Source organism: Crinia signifera, chromosome 3 (genome assembly GCF_055691185.1).
Source record: "Crinia signifera chromosome 3, ASM5569118v1, whole genome shotgun sequence".
Classification (NCBI taxonomy): domain Eukaryota; kingdom Metazoa; phylum Chordata; class Amphibia; order Anura; family Myobatrachidae; genus Crinia; species Crinia signifera.
In genome coordinates, this window is record NC_139219.1 from 44,107,586 (window position 1) to 44,125,380 (window position 17,795).

Sequence of the window (17,795 nt, forward strand, 5' to 3'; positions counted from 1 at the left end):
CCTGTGTGGTCTGGGGCTCACTGCCTAATAAATACTGCCGTATATCTACCTGTGTGGTCTGGGGCTCACTGCCTAATAAATACTGCCGTATATCTACCTGTGTGGTCTGGGGCTCACTGCCTAATAAATACTGCCGTATATCTACCTTTGTGGTCTGGGGCTCACTGCCTAATACTGCCGTACCTGTCTGGTCTGTGGCTCACTGCCTAATACTGCCGTATCTACCGTCTGGTCTGGGGCTCACTACCTAATAAATAAAATACTGCCGTATATCTACATGTGTGGTCTGGGGCTCAATGCCTAATACTGCTGTATCTATTGTCTGGTCTGGGGCTCACTGCCTAATAAATAGTGACGTATATCTTATCTACCTGTGTGGTCTGGGGCTCACTGCCTAATAAATAAAATACTGCCGTATATCTACCTTTGTGGTCTGGGGCTCACTGCCTAATACTGTCGTAACTGTGTGGTCTGGGGCTCACTGCCTAATAAATACTGCCGTATATCTACCTTTGTGGTCTGGGGATCTCTGCCTAATACTGCCGTACCTGTCTGGTCTGGGGCTCTCTGCCTAATACTGCCGTACCTGTGTGGTCTGGGGCTCACTGCCTAATAAATACTGCCGTATATTTACCTGTGTGGTCTGGGGCTCTCTGCCTAATACTGCCGTACCTGTCTGGTCTGGGGCGCACTGCCTAATACTGCCGTACCTGTCTGGTCTGTGGCTCACTGGCTAATACTGCCGTATCTACCGTCTGGTCTGGGGCTCACTGCCTAATAAATACTGCTGTATATCTACCTGTGTGGTCTGGGGCTCACTGCCTAATCATACTTGCCTACCTGACCCTCTCCATGCGGGAGAAAATGCTCTGTTCCTGTGCTTCCCTGGTAATGCATGATTGCCATCACCTGTGGTGAAACGCCTTTACCCAGCTCACCACAGGTGATGGCAATCATACATTACCAGGGAAGCACAGGAACAGAGCATTTTCTCCCGCATGGAAAGGGTCAGGTAGGCAAGTATGTGCCTAATACTGCTGTATCTGTATAACTGCCTGCTGGTGCATACCCACTGACATATATTAATTGCACTCCAGTGGCGGTGTTCTGTGACATAACTCCGCTGCAGTGCCACTCTTACATGAGCCACGTGTTTGTGCCGCACACTTGTGTGGCTTAGCATAGTTATCCAGCTACCTCGGTGCAACCTTTTGCCCTAAAAACAATATTGTAAGGTGTGAGGTGTTCAGAATAGACTGGAAATGAGTGGAAATTAATGGTATTGAGGTTAATATAGCGTAGGAGCAAAAAAAACACCCAAATTCTGCGATTTTAGCAGTTTTCAATGCTTTTTTAACAAAAAAATCAGAACCCAAAACCCAAAAAATCCAAACACAAAACACTTAGGAGGTGTTTTGCCAAAACCCATTAGAACCCAAAACCTCAAGGTAATCAGAACCCAAAACCCGAAAAGTGGCTGGTGCACATCTCTAGTAATTGTTATTAACATTTAAAAATAATCCACACCCGTGTTAGGGTTAGGCGGGGGTATGGAGTTTAGGTTTAGGCATTAGGGAAGACTTGGATTTGGCTGCAGGTAGTCTTAGATTTGAGTATCACGTCACCACATTTTGGGCCTCCCCGCCACACCCACTCCCCGACCTATTTTAAAATGTTCATTATTAAGTTATAACTCATAACTTGGCAATTGTCAGTATACTGCTAAAGTAAAATGAGCCTCCGGGCGGGTGGGGGAGAGAAAGGTAAGGAGGAAAATAGGGTGAGAATGGAAGGGGGAGAGATAGAGAGAGAGAAAGAAAGGGAGGTAGAGAGAGGGAGGAAAGGAGAGAGAAATTGAGAGACAAAGGGAGGGAGGGAGAGAGAAGGGGAGGAAGATAAAAAGGAAGGAAGGGAGGGCGAGAGAGAGAAAGAAAGGGAGGAAGAGAGAGAAACAGAGAAAAGGAGGAAGAGAAAGAGAGAAAAAGGGATGGAGGGAAGGAGAGAGACAGAGAGAGAAAGGGAGGGAGGGAGGGAAGGAGAGAGAGAGAGAGAGAGAGAGAGAGAAAGGGTGGGAGTGTGTAAAGTAGAGAGAGAACTGTTCCCTGGCAAAATGGGGGCATGGCCTCACCACCGTGACCATTCTTCCGAGGCCATGTCTCTTTTCCCTATGTCATGCACCTTTTTTACGAGGGGCCGGAGGGGGGCACGCACGGAAGTCCCGAGTCTACGCGGCTGAATGTTGGGAGGTAAGGGACTGTAAGCATAGGCATGCACAGGAGCCGAGCCTGGTGTGTCACTATGTTATTTCCCCCCACGACTACATCCTCCATCCTTTGCTTCGGAGACAAATTCCTACTGTACATGCACAGTGGTCATTTTGCTGCTGAATTTTTTACTGCAACTGCAGCTCCAACAGGAGACTCCGGAAAGGTAAGTAATAAAACATGGGTGTGAGGTGTGGGAAATGTATAAAAATGTAAATGCCCCCCCCCCCAGCTCCTGCGCACACCTATGGCTGTAAGCTCCAGTGTACACGTTCTTAATTCTCAGTACAGTGCTCTGTTTTTTCATGGGATTTATTGAATGGTGAGCTTCTAGGGAAATCGAACCCGAGATCGAATCGATTGCAATCGCACATATGTATGGGCAGCAATAAATTAGCGCTCTCGAATATGTATGTCCTTGTTTGGTACATACTGTACTATTCTATCTAATGGAAATTTACTATCTATTAATGCTAATTGTGGTAATATACTTTGTATGTAACTTCGTATTTGAAAATAAATAAAATATATGGAAAAGATATATTTGGATATTTTTCTTTTAATTGGTCTAAAGTATATTTGAATTATTTTTGTTAAGAGCTGATATATATATATATATATATATATATATCTTAAACCTTGGTGATGCCATCTACGTATAATACTATTATTCTCTCCCGCTAAATATTTTATATATTTTCATTTATAGATGCTCATTTATCAATGACTTTTAGCTGGTCATGTTTGTAAAATGACAGGAGCTGATTGGTGAAGCACCGTTTATTATACATAAAGCGGTCCATTCACTTAACCACTATCCATGTCTTTTCCGTCTTTTGGGATTTTTCCTACATTTGGAAGATCGGAAATTACATTGAATAGGTCAAATGTAAATTTGACCTATTCTTGTTGAAAATGGACAATATTTCCAAGGATTGGAAATATCAGCCAGTAATGCATGCCCCCTATGTCGATATCGGTCTACATGGACCCCAATTAGTTTAATGGGGGGCTCGCATGGCTCGGCACACTTTACTGTTCTCAATCGTTAGTCCATTTGGATGATAATGTATGAACAAGTTATCCGTGGGGGAAAAAAATGTGAAAAACTCATGGCAACCTTTTTCCGGTGTCGACCATTGACATGTCAACCTATAGCTTGTGTCAATGTCAACAATTGCCTGTCAACAAACAGTGGCCAACCTAAGTACGGTTATTTGGATACAGCTGTGAGGACAGTGTAGTAGGCAGTATACAATTTGTACTGGGCACATTTTATACCAGCTATGCATTGCATACGGGATAGATATGTATAATACTACAGCCCCCAAGCCAATCACGTCCTATAAATGTGTTCTTCTAGCTTCAAAACTTTGCTGAATCCCTTAGCCACGCCCATCTTTCTCATGACAGGAGAGGGTAGAGCGAGATGTTTTGGCGAAGACGATGACATAACCCTCGCCGCTGATTGGCCAACGATGATCTCATATTACATCCGGGCTTTTCGCCTCCCCCGCCTCCTCACACAGATTTTGCATTGAGGAAAACAACATTCACTCTGCGTTTCTAGACTCGCACTCTAGTCTGAGTCCGCTCCTACCTCCCATTGGCCGGCGCTGCCGTCTATCACCTTGAGCTTCGCCAATAGGATGACGAAAGCAGGCAACCGTCACCTCCTTCCTTTCAAGCAAGGTTGGTTACACCTCCAACGGCCGCAACGTTACCTCGGCGCGTAGTCGCTTCTTTTGCCGGAAACCCTTGGGACCCTCCGCCGCCTTTCGTTGCGTGCGGCAGCGGTTGCAGCATGAGGGACGCGGAAAGAGAATAATATAAGTGGGATTATAAAAAATATAAGAGCAGCGCTGGGAATGACTGACAGCAGAGCCGTCCAATCATCGGCTTGGCTGTCGGAAACGTCGCTTTTGACGGACAGCGCCGCTCGCCAATCATATGCGGGCTGGGTGTAGCTGTCGCCCAATCGCAGGCGAGACAGCGTTATCTCTCCATCCCCCACGCCGCTGCGCTCGGTCGCTAGAAGAGAGGAGTCGCGTCGCGCTCGCTGAATGGCCGGTAAAACGCCTTGTCCGTTGTGAGCGCCTGTGTCCCCCGCCCCACCCCCTCAGTCAGCATGAGGCTGTGAATACAGTGGGAAGAGGGTAGTGTCCGGGGTGGGCTCCGTTCCACCGGGTGACTGCTTTCCTTTCTCACATTTGCTCGGCCCAAGATGCGATCGCTGCTCTCAGCGCGGCGTCTGCAGGCGTCCTAGTGTGACCGGCAGCGTGTGTAGGCAGAGACCGCTTCCCCTTGTGCCGCTTGGTAAGTGCGCCCACTCCTCCCCCTAACCCCCAGGGAGGTCACCGGTCAGACCGGTGCTCCCCGTCCCACGCAGCAGCGAGGTCATGACCGCTATGCCGGTGTCTGTGTGTAGAAGTGGGGCCTCTACGTGCCCCTGAGGCCTACTGCTGCCAGTTCCCTTACATAGTGCCTGGCAACCGTGCTGCCTGCTGCTAGGCACTGGCTTCTCCCCCTGGCCCTGTGCCTCGGCTGTGACTTGTGGTTCTACAGCCGCGGGTTGCCTGACGCTGTCCAAGGGAAGTGCTGGTGTAATTCACAGGTGACCTTGATACGTCAGAGGCCCTGATGTGAGATATAGCCCTATGTCAGGGGAGTGGTGATGTCATGGCTGCTGCTGGCTGACGCTGAGCACTATCACGTGACGTGTCTGGAAAGTGTCCCACAATGGCAGCCATAGCTGTCAGTGAAGGGTGTGTGTGTATATGTGCTGTGTACTGGTGTTTGGCTTTATACAAGCATGGTGTTCCAAATGAAAACGTGACGTATAAGGTGATCCCTACATTGGAAACAGATTTGAAGTCACCCTGGAGTGGTGGCTCTGCATTAATGAAATCTGCCCTGTACTATTTAATGTTCACCCAACTACTGTATCCATATACCATGTGTGCATTTCCCCCTTGTTGTATGGAAGGGGTATTATGTGATGAAGCTACAGGGTAAAGAATGGCTACCTCCCCTTTTGAAGTTTGCATTTATCTTTAGATGTTCGCAGAAATGGCAAATGCACAATCAGGTTTTTGAGCATCTAGACGATGTCTGTCCTTGGCCGTCAGCTGTGAAAGTCCTCCGTGACTTGATCATAGCTTATTTTAGGAAATTGAGTGCAGACTGTTTAGTGTAAATAAATGGTAATTGCACACCTGGATGTGCCACTGAATTAAATTGATCTATAGGCCTAATTTAGGTGTGATGGCTGTTAGATATTGCCGGTGTTGCAGCCGTCCACAATTGGATAGACCGTGTGAAGTCATGCAACAGTTGCAGGTGCAAGGAAATTCATCTTCTCAGTGCCTTCTTGGCTGGGTAGAATGACCATGGGAGCTGTGACCATGACACCATGTTTCATTCCTACAAAAGCGCAGTTGCACGCAAAGACATGCCCCCCAAATGGTCGTAACATGCCTGCCTTTTACAGACACCCTCAGTTGTTTCCCACAAACAGCCCTTGCCTGTCAATCACACTAACCAATTTCTCACTGCGAATGGCACCTAGAATGGCATCGCATGGTGCTGCATCACACAGGCTGATATTTGGTCAGTTGTGACCACAGCTGAATAATGCCCTATATTAACTCCTTATTTAAAGAGCACTCTAGATGCTGGTTATTTAAAAAAAAAAATGGTTGAATGTTATACAATTAAAGTAGCTATTTTTTTTGTGCTCACAGGCCAAGATAAAAAGGAACAAATAAGCAATGTCTTGGCTATCATTTCATTCGCATAGGGCTAATATTTTGCCCTTTGTGTCTCTTCTGTTTAGTATATAGGGATTTAATGTATGTTTTCAAATGTTGCCTACCAGTGGAAAGGTGGATATATTTGACTCTGGCTTAATTTTGTAACAAATGCATGCAATATAAATATTCTACTGTAATTAAGTTGTCTTATATCATTTTTATTTCTATTGGGTGGAATTCAGTTATTTTTTTCTGGCAGCTGTCTGTGACATGCTCCCTATGGGGAAATTCAATTGTTTCTCCATTTGGGTGCAAACAGATGACCGCTCCAGCCTTTTTAGCTAAGCCCCGAACAACACTTTTTGTCTTGTGGCCAACATTTTGGTCGTATTACCATTATTTTTTTTGCTCCCAAACTGGAGCTGTCTGGGCTTTAAACACAAAATTGGAATATCGCCACCCCCTGATTTCCAGGCACTTTAGATCAGGGCTGGGCAATTGCAGCCCTCCAGATGTTGAGGAACTACACATCCCAGGATGCTTTGCATTAGTTTTGCTATGTGGCCATGCTGAAACTGACGCAAGGCATGCTGGGATGTGTAGTTCCTCAACATCTGGAGGGCCGCAATTACCCAGCCCTGCTTTAGATATTTAAAAAAAAAAAAAAAAAACAACACTGAATTTTGCCCCTTGCATTCCTGTTTAGCTAGTGGTGTGTGTGTGTGTGTGTGTGTGTGTATATATATATATATATTTCTTTTTGGACACCGTAGTAACTTGTAAGTCCCATTAGTATTTGACAGTTGTTGTAACTTGAGTGCTTTCAAATGTGAAATTCTTAAGTGTTACACTCCTACACCTTTGCTACATTTCCATGTTTGGATTGTAATCTGAGCAGCTCTATAAAAAGTGTTCAAAGTGTAATTTTATCAATGTTTTTATCAGTGTTTTTTATAATGTGAAGACTATAGTGCGTACCGTGAGACTATCGTTAAGTTAACTTGTGGTCGAGTAACTTCTATTTAGGTGGTTTTGTAAACTTTTGTTAGAAAAAAACCCAGAAGTGCTTCCGTATGTAAGCTTTGTTAATTTTTTGGCATTTGTGATCACTACATCAACATGTTTGCACTAGCGTACAGCTTATGGAACAGCTGTAGAGATTCCCTACATGGAGAGAGACCTACTCTAAAGAAGTTGTGCCGGTAGAAGAGATGACTGATTATTTTGGAAGTGTTCAATTGTTATAGTGCGCTCCAGCTAAAGTAACAGAAGATTGCAAAGCTATATTTATTTGAGTTTTTTAGCACCTGTAAGCTCCATATTTACCAGTTTAACATGACCATATAATAGAGGAAAAGTTCTGTTTAAGCTGTGCCAACAATATCCAAAAATGTTTTGAATTTTATATTCCTGTGTTAGTGATTAGTGAAGTCTTGTCCTTGTCAAGTGATTTGCTTAAGAAATAGCTTCACAATGAGGTTGAAAATGAGACAAGATTATATGAATAGCGATGAGCGCTTGCAGAATGGATAATGTGTCTATAAGAATAGCTATTCATTTCAATACACCACCAAGTTTGAGTGGCTTTCAGCTCAAAGTCGCCCAGTGTATATGGCCCGGCGATGAGCCGTGATGCCCGCTCCGGTATCATTGCCAGGAAATTTACTGGGATAACCCAAAGTGATTGCCTCTCCTGGAAATGGTCATAGTACATTGAGAGGGAATCTTGCCATTCTTGTGGTTTAAAAAAAAAAAAAGTGCCGGTGTTGGTCTAATAAAACGTGCCAAAAAATAGTTTATATATAAATTATTGTCCATTTATTCAACAAGCAGTGAATATGAAATTTTATTATTACAATGTTTAAAGTTTGCTCCCCAAACTTTGCTTTGTAGGTCAACTGTAATACATTTCATCTATACGTTGACCTACAAAGATTCATTAGGAAGTTAAACCTAAAGACCTTTTTTTGCAAGAAAACCAAGTGTCACACAGGACACAAGAAAATGTGCCTACTAAATTCAATCTTCTGTAAAGATTAGAAGTCCCTACATTGACACATTTTCAGAATCTCATTGAAAAAAGATAAATAAATTTTGGCTCACCCAAAAATTATCCTAAGACAAGCAGATAAGGGAGGAGGGGTATTTAAATTGCATTCCCAGCCTGGTGTGAGCAACTTCCGCTAATAGGGGGGGGGGGGGGGAACCACTATCAAATGAAGTCTTTAGAAAGCCAGACTTCATTTCTACAAAATCAAAAATTGAATTGCCTCAAATACTTATTAAAAAATAAATTTGTATGACTTCTGCTGAAAATATTGGCTCATCCATGTCACATTTTTCCAAAAATGTACCCACCGGCTAAACCTGTACTGGTGTGTATAGTTGCATTTTGAAAACCCGGGGTCTACTTGAAATAGTCCCAAACACTGTCAATATTGCTGAATTATGTTGTTCACTGTGAGAAGACTATATATAGATAGATGATTAGATAGAATATATATATCTCTCAGTCCCTCCAAGGGACATAGTAAATAGCGCGGTGCCCTCCGAGCTGGGTAGCAAAAGCAGCCAGGAATGTAACAGTGTTTGTAGGCGGCGGCACTCGAACAAACGACAGGACAGCAGGTAGATGTACCAACGTTTCGGGACGGTGTTGTCCCTTTATCAAGGTGCTGGTGAAGACAAAAAACATAATACAATAACTCACCTAAATACCCCTGGATCCGTTCATGCAGCCCGGTGTGGCGCCGAGTGATGCGCTCCAATGACGTCATCCCTGTGCGACGCGGCGCAGGGATGCACGGAGGGTATCACGTGTACTAAGAGAAACCAATAACAGACCAGTTAAAAGTTGCTGTGGCAACGAGTACAAACACAATACATAAACAGCTTAAGAGCATAAACCAGTGAAATATTACAGCAACAATGAGCGAGCAGGACAAAAGTGCATGTTACAGTGCAATTCTATGTAATACTAAAAACAGTCTGCCGAGCACTTGTCTCGATATAGGCAGATAGTCAAAGACTCCAATATCAGAGTACAAAGCATACAATGGCAATGATCCCGCAGTCACTGTACAAAGCATCACTACATGAATAAAGCAGATTTATGAAAAAGATTTATAAAAAATGCGCAAGCCCGAGGTTCTCATTCAAACCCCGGGGTGACAGGGTGTCAAGGCGGAAGATCCACCTACTCTCTAAGCGCACAAGCATCAGTGACCGATCACCCCCTCTGGGCAGAGGTGGGACATGATAAATGATCCTGTATCACAAGGAGGTCAGTGGATGTCTCGCCTCGACAAAGTGCCTCGCCACAGGAAAATCGCTGTGACCCATAGCTAAGCCAATTTTGATGTTAAACCGATGTGCTGCTGCTCTCTCTTTAAAAGCACGGTCGGTTTTCCCAATGTAATGGTGTCCGCAGGGAAAGCTGATCATGTATACAACGTATTTTGTGTTACAGCTAACCCTGTGTTTAATTTAATTTTTTTTTGCCAGAGAATGGGTGGTAAAACATGTCCCCCTGCACTAAGTAGCTACATGTGGTGCAACCGGTACAACGGAAGCACCCTAACTTTGGAGTCCCCAAAAAGGTGGGTTGTTTAGGTAATGGAAACCTGATGTCATTTTTGACCAAATGGTCCTTTAAATTCTTGCCTCTTTTTTGTAGGCAAACATGACAGATTTATTGTGTAACGATGGCAGTTGGGGATCAGAGGTTATAATGGGCCAATACTTGGGAGTGATTTGACTCAGTTGTGAACTTTTGTTGTGAAAAGAATTCACCCAGATTAATCTGTTACTGGTTTGTTGGTGTTGGCAGGTTTTAGGGCTTGCTCGCGGCTCACTTTAAGGATTTTGTCCCTAGACTTAGTGAGCTCTGCCTGGTTATAGCCTCTAGCTGAGAATTTGCTCACCATTTTATCAAGGGATGATACTAAGTCTGTGCGGTCATTAGATATCCGTAGAACCCTCAACATCTGAGAAAAGGGAAGTCATATATATATATATATATATAATGTACTCTTTACTTAGAAGGGCGCCCACGATTTTGATCGTGGGCATCGTTAGTAAAAAATCTCGGGCATTGAATGCACTAAAAAATCGGGTGCGATCAACCGACGAGATGCCCGAGATTTCCCATAGGGAACAATGTTAATTGTCTCAATTGACCCAATTTTCCTGTTCAATGCCTCAATTGACCCGATTTTTCCATAGGAAACAATGTTAAATGGGCCACAGAGGCCAAATAGGCACCCTGAAGTGTATAATGGCCACCCGAATTGTTAACGCCACCCCACGATCAACGTCAACCCGATGCGTGGCGAGCGCAGAGAACCCGCGAGGGGCGGCGGTACGCGTCCTACGACCTTTTCATACCCCCACTATCCACGTCGGCGTGGAGTTGAGAATAGAAAGTGTGGCGAGCGCACGCGGACAGCTGTGAAGCCCGCGAGGGGACGCGGATACCTGTGAAGGTATCCGCGTCCCCTCGCGGGCCTCGCTGCGCTCGCCACGCTTCGGGCTCGGTGGCTCGCTGCGCTCGCCACACTTTCTATTCTCAACTCCACGCCGACGTGGATAGTGGGGGTATGAAAAGGTCGGAGGACGCGTACCGCGGGCTCGCTGCGCTCGCCACGCTTCGGGTTGACGTTGATCGTGGGGTGGCGTTAACAATTCGGGTGGCCATTATTCACTTCAGGGTGCCTATTTGGCCTCTGTGGCCCATTTAACATTGTTTCCTATGGAAAAATTGGGTCAATTGAGGCATTGAACAGGAAAATCGGGTCAATTGAGACATTTAACATTGTTCCCTATGGGAAATCTCGGGCATCTCGTCTGTCGCATCGCACCTGATTTTTTAGTGCATTCAATGCCCGAGATGGGCGCCCTTCTAAGTAAAGAGTATATATATATATATTCTCCAAAATTTATCCCAGATCCAGGGGATTATGCATGAAAATGAGTCAATCACAGTCTGTACAAAGAAACCCAAGAACAGCCTTAATTGTGAATCAATTTTGTACACCAATTGTAACATTTTAGCTTTAAATACGCCATACTATGAACCCTAAAACACACACACCTTTGACTCATTATAGCATGCATGTCCAAACTATGGCCCTCCAGCTGTTGTGAAACTACAAGTCCCATCATGCCTTGCCACAGTTTTGCGATTAGGGAATGCTAAAACTATGACAAGGCATTACCCCCCCCTGCCCTCCGATGTATACGAGTAGGTCCGCTGCAGCTCGGCAGTCTTAACACTCACACCAGATCACAAGCCATTCGGAGCTCGGTCAGTCAGCCTATCAGGAGCTACCACTGCTGCTCCCAAACTGCAAACTCCAATTGGCTCACGAGGCCGGCTCAAGTTTTGAAATACCAGCGCTGTGGTGGACCTGCTCTTGCCTCTTAGAGAACCGTGGGGGTTGACGACCTCTCTGCCTGGCTGTTACTGGAATCCCACCCAGCCACTACTAGACTCTGCTTCCTCCCCCAAAAAAATCTGATCATGGGGCGACCGGGTTTGTCGAGTCCTGAACTGTGGACTTTTTTCTTCTTTTAGTAGGCAGCAATAAGAAATCTTATGCTGGTACAAGGAGCCGAAATGGAGCAACATTTAGGGAATAACAATTGAATTGCCACTTGTGTCTCTCAACATTGTGTTTTTCCTCGAGGTACAGTGGAAACTGGAATTGGCCTCAAAATTTCAACTACAAGTTTGGGATCTAAATCCTGAAACTGAATTGCTGTCCTTTACTCACTTTTTTATGATAACTTGCACTCCACAAGATGCAAATGTTTGTTTAAAAATAATAAAGCAACATCACTAACTATAATACCTTTTGGGGTTTTAGTTTGCGCATCCTGTCATATTGGGTGGGTAGCTCTGTTCAGAGATAGCTAGTCACAATGCAGATCATGTTAAAATTTAATTTGCACGCACCTGTCAGCAAATAGGGATTGTAATAAACCACAAATAAAGATCAGCTGTCCCTGTAGGATTTCCTGGCGAAGTTCCTCTTTGCATCCTACTGGGACAGCCGTAATTCCCAAAGAGGTTTTAAGCAGCCCATACACGGCCCGATGCCGGGCTGTGCGTTCCTTGCTTTGAGGTGCGTGTTCCCGCGGCACCTCATCGCACAGTACAAAAAGTATGTGCTTGCACATATTTTTTGTACTTGGTTCTCATCGCATTGCATGCACAACACATGCACATGCAATGCAATGTGATGTGATCTGTGCTATTTAAGCCCACAATGCACGCCCGTATCGGGCCGTGTATGGGCAGCTTTAATCTTCTATAGCATCTCATTGTTAAAATGTTTAAAAGAATTTCAGACTATTTACATTAAAAAATGCGCACTGGTGAGTAATGAGCACCTGACAGGTATTCACTTGTTCAGAATGCAGTCTTTTCACACATTTGTGCATTCCACCTCCAGAGCACAAGTAGGAATTGAGTGCTTGATTAGGCTAAAGGCCCATACACACTGGGCAACATTGAGCTGAAAGTCGCTCAAAACATCAGGTTTGAGCGGCTTTCAGCCAGTGTGTATGGCCTGGCAGTGAGCGCTGCTGCGCGCTCCCGCATCATTGCCGGGTTATACCAGCAGATGAGCAGCTTTCAGGACGGCTTTGCATATGGACCTTGAGAACTGAATATCTCTCTTGGAATTTCAGCAGATGGGTGCCATTTTGAAATTCTCCATTGAGACACATTTCAGCAGCCTCCTGAAGTGCAAGCTGAAATGTTTGGAAACATTGCGGTTGATTCTATTCCGTGTGGTGTGAATAGCTCCAGCTGAGAGCGCCGTAGTAGCTCAGTGTGCTAAGAAGTCAGAATGCAGGTATTACGTCATGGCTAGTGCCAATTTCTGACTAAAGTGCCACCCACGATGCTAGGGCACAAAACCGCATAGTCTCCCTAGTTTTTATGGATTTTTGCTCGCACGAGCCCTGGAGTTAGCAGCATGCGGATTAGAAAGGATCCTGGAGCTCCCTCAGGGCACTATTCACTGTGCACTGTATTGAATCAACCCCATTGTGGCTAGTGCACTCAAACCGGGAGTCTGAGTGTCCAAACTGGGAGATGTTTTATCTGTTGTCATTGCTAATGGCTGACAATAAAACTGCACCCTGTACCCCAAATTAGTGTAACAATTAAATTGCCATGGTTCGGACATTCTAACATCCACTTAGGAGGGTATTCAATGTCAGGGTCACGGCAGTCGAGCTTGCTCGACCGCTGTGACCCAGTCCCGTTCTCGGTCAGCTCGACCGAGAACACGCAGGCGGGATTCAATGTCCCGCCTGCCGGGGAGCGAAAAGGGGGCGTGGCCGCGAGTTGCGGCCGGGAAGAGGCGAGCTGCAGCTGGCAGCTTGTCACTTCCCGGCTGTTCTCGGCAGAACGAGCCCGACAGCTAGTGATGTCGGGCTCGTTCTGCTGAGATACCCTGCTCAATGCTGTCGGGGAAGACAGCATTGAATAGGGCCCGGCGGGCATCTCCCCGATGGGAGGTGCTCGCCGGAGATTGAATATCCCCCCCCAATTGGGAACAGTAAAGTGTGAAAAATCAACTTTTTCATGTGTCAACCATTGCCATGTTAACCTTTTGACTATGTCCAATACATAGGCAAGTATTCAATGCCGGTGCGAGGGGGTTAAACTGCGAGGATCACAGAAAACCAGTGATCCTCGCAGTTTAACCCCCGCGCCGGCCGCTCGCACTATGCAACGTTCCGGGGGAATCCTCGCAGTCACAGAACGACGAGGATTCCCCTAAACTGCGAGAGCCGCGGCTAGTGCAGCAAACTCGCTGTAATTAGCCTCGATTCTTGCAGCTTTTGGAGGCACATTCGCAAATTCCCCCTCGCTCAAAAAACGGAGCGAGGGGGAATTTGCGAATGAGGGGGGTCAGTTGAATACTGACAGGGTGAGCGGTGACTGCGAGCAAAAAGTCCTGCTCGCAGTCACCGCTCGCCCACGGCATTGAATATATGCCATAGTGTTGACCTATCATCCAGATATTAAGGACATGGAGATTTTAATCTTCCCTTAAGTGTGTGTGTGTGTGCTTGTAGACACAGCATTGTATAGAATAGGACTAATTCTGTGTTTGTAATATAGCCCTATTCCCTATATGCCTCCTGCCAACCCCAATACTAAACATACTGTTAAAACAAGGGGACAACAGGAATGGATTTTAACCCCTTCCCGACATTTGACGTACATTTACGTCATGGCCGGGATGTACTTCCCGACACATGGCATAAATGTACGTCATGACTTTAAACTGTCACTGCGTCTCGAGACGCAGTGACAGAGGGACGATGTCTGCTGTCCCTGACAGCAGACATGTCCCTGCATGCCCAGGGGGGGCTGCGATGTCGCCCCCCCCGTCGGCGATCGCTGTGATTGGCTGTTCAGTGTGAACAGCCATTCACAGCGTTTTCCTGTGTTACCAGCGAATCAGACGCTCGGTAACACAGGTGTCAATCACCGCCGGGCGTCAGGGGGCATGAGGGGGTCATCGGTGACGATGACACCTCACCCCACCTGCCCCCAAGGCTGTGATTGGTCCGTTATACCCACGGACCAATCACAGCCAAGGCGCGACATTTAAACTAACGGTGACTGCGCTGCAGACGCCATTCCGGTCTGGAATAGCGTGCAGAGCGGTCACCGTGCCTATCTGCCGTGATACTGACCTGATCCTTGCTAATACTTACCTGATCCTTGCAAATACCTTACCTGATCACTTGATCACTGCTTGTAGCGTGCTGGACGCTTCCTGGATCTGACTTCTTGGGACTTCCTGCTGCTGCTGCAGTGTGATAGAGAGATAGAGAGAGAGATAGAGAGATAGTGACAGAGAGAGCTATATTTTGTGTCTGCTACCCCCCCTTTTTGGGGGTGCAGGGGTTTTTTATATATAAATAACTGTCAGTGCTGCTGCTGCAGTGTCATAGAGTGATAGATAGTGATAGATAGTGATAGATAGTGATAGATAGTGATAGATAGTGATAGATAGTGATAGATAGTGATAGATAGTGATAGATAGTGATAGATAGTGATAGATAGTGATAGATAGTGATAGATAGTGATAGATAGTGATAGATAGTGATAGATAGTGAGATTTGTGTCTGCTACCCCCCCTTTTTGGGGGTGCAGGTTTTTTTTTATACATATAACTGTCAGTGCTGCTGCTGCAGTGTCCTAGAGTGATAGATAGTGATAGATAGTGATAGATAGTGATAGATGGTGATAGATGGTGATAGATGGTGATAGATGGTGATAGATGGTGATAGATGGTGAGAGATGGTGAGAGATGGTGAGAGATGGTGAGAGATGGTGAGAGATGGTGAGAGATGGTGATAGATGGTGATAGATGGTGATAGATGGTGATAGATGGTGATAGATGGTGAGAGATGGTGAGAGATGGTGAGAGATGGTGAGAGATGGTGAGAGATGGTGAGAGATGGTGAGAGAGAGAGAGAGTATATTTTGTGTCTGCTACCCCCGCCTTTTGTGCTGATCACTATATCTGAGGTGATCAGCAACTTTTTGGGGGCGCAGAGGTTTTTTTTTTTATATATACCTGTCAGTTGCTGCCAGTTGCACTGTCAGTTGCACCAAAGGTTGTGCACCTGCTGCCCCTCACTGGTAATCAGTGTCGCATCACTGATCACCTTTTTTTTTTTTTTTTGAGGCTGCTGTGGGTCTTTTTTTTAAATTTTTTTTTTACACACACTGTGATTTTGTGGGTGTCCTGTGGCCACTGTGCACTGATCAGTGACGTACATCACTGATCAGCTTTTTCGGCACAGGGTTGATCTATTTTTTTTTTTTTTTTTTTGATCAAATTCCTGTTGCCTTTGAGCGCTGTTCAGTGACGGACGTTACTGACCAACATCTGTGCTCAATTTTTGGCGCAGGACCTTTTTTTTTTTTTTTTTTTTTTTTTAACCCCTTCAATTTTTTTTTTTTTTTTATTGGGTTCAAATTCCTGTATAAAGTATTTTTTTTTTTCTGCACTACATACACACTACACACTACATACCCCCCGGGTTGAAATAAAGTTTGTACCCCCCCCTACACTATACACGTGTTGAAACATTTCACTACCAGTAACACAAAAATAAAAATGGCATCCCAAATGTCATCCCAAATGTCATCCCAGTCATCCAGAAGAATGTATTCAGCGGAGGAGGCATATGCCATGCTTGCCTCTGATTCTGACACAGCCAGTGAGGCAAGCGGGGAATTTGAAGGATTCATCTTAACCTCATCTTCCTCCTCTAGTGATGAGGGACCCCCTCAAAGACGCCCCCGTAGAGCAGCTGAGACCCCCCCCCAATAATTGATCTCGTATGGACCCCACCACCAGACAATTTTGAGCCCCAGGTTCCTGAGTTTTTGGCCATGCCAGGAATCCAATTTGATTCCACAGGTCTCAGAGAAATTGACTTTTTCAAATTATTTTTCTCTGATGATTTTATAAATTTAATTGTGGACCAAACTAATTTATATGCCCAGCAGTTTATTGCTCAAAACCCCACGTCATCATTTGCTAGGTGGACCCCTGTAGATGCAGTAGAGATGATGACGTTTTGGGGTCTGGTGTTTCATATGGGCATAGTAAAAAAGCCAGAAATTAGGCAATATTGGAGTACAGATGTTCTGTACAGCACCCCATTTTACCGTATGGCCATGCCCCGGGCTCGATTTGAGACGATCCTTAAATTTTTGCATTACAACGATAATGCACAGTGCCCACCCAGAGATGATCCCACCTTTGACCGGCTATTCAAAGTCAGGCCGGTCATTGATCATTTCAGTGCCAAATTTGAAGAGATGTACATCCCAGATAAATTCATTTGCATAGACGAGTCCCTTATACATTTTAAAGGAAGGGTTAAATTCCGCCAGTACCTTCCCAGTAAGAGGGCAAGGTATGGCATAAAAATGTATAAGCTGTGTGAAAGCACCTCAGGGTACACCCACAGGTTTAGGGTATATGAAGGGAAGGATTCAAGAATTGAACCGCCAGAATGCCCCCCCTCCCTCGTAGGTGTTAGTGGAAAAATTGTCTGGGATTTAGTGCACCCCTTCCTGGATAAAGGTTATCACCTCTATGTGGATAACTTTTACACCAGCATCCCCCTGTTTAAGGCCCTTGGTTCAAGAGGTACAGCAGCTTGCGGTACTGTGCGCAAGAACCAAAGAGGCCTCCCAAAAACGCACATTGCCCAAGTAATGAGAAGGGGTGAAAGCAGGGGAATATGCACCGAAAATATGTTGTTGGTCAAATATAAGGACAAGAGGGATGTCCTTATACTGACAACAATTCACGGAGACAGTACCACCTCCGTCCCTGTACGAGGTACCAGTACCCACACCTCAAAACCTAATTGTATCCTGGATGACAATAGGTACATGGGCGGAGTGGATCTTTCAGATCAGGTACTGAAGCCGTACAGTGCCCTGCGGAAAACAAAAATCTGGTACAAGAAGCTGGCCGTGTATATCATCCAGATGGCACTGTATAACGCTTACGTGCTATTCCGTTCTACCGGCCAGAGGGGGACATTTATGCACTTTCAAGAGGAAGTCATAAAGGGCCTAGTATTTGGGAACCAGCAGGCAGAGGGCCCCAGTACTTCTAGTACTGGCCCCCGTATTGTACCAGGGCAGCATTTTCCTGATGAAATCCCCTCCACTGGAAAAAAGGGCAGGACACAAAAAAGGTGCAAAGTTTGCTATAAA

The 17,795-nt window shown here is 45.5% G+C and overlaps 1 protein-coding gene and 1 long non-coding RNA gene across 5 annotated transcripts in view; one reads left to right on the forward strand and one right to left on the reverse strand.

Moving 5' to 3' along the window:
• The window catches only part of LOC146063387 (uncharacterized), a 52,038-nt gene extending 47,909 nt beyond the window's left edge, over positions 1-4,129 (reverse strand). Inside the window, exon 1 of the long non-coding RNA XR_014471573.1 lies at positions 3,865-4,129. This is a non-coding gene — a long non-coding RNA (uncharacterized LOC146063387). The remainder of the gene's footprint in view (positions 1-3,864) is intronic.
• The window catches only part of PPM1B (protein phosphatase, Mg2+/Mn2+ dependent 1B), a 60,554-nt gene continuing 46,551 nt past the window's right edge, over positions 3,793-17,795 (forward strand). Inside the window, exon 1 of one of the 4 annotated variants that reach the window (XM_083175713.1) lies at positions 3,793-3,956. The gene's annotated coding sequence lies outside the window, so the exon portion shown is untranslated. Of the gene's footprint in view, positions 3,957-3,992; positions 4,581-17,795 lie in introns of those variants that run through there. The other 3 variants (XM_083175711.1, XM_083175712.1, XM_083175714.1) reach the window with 3 other exon arrangements.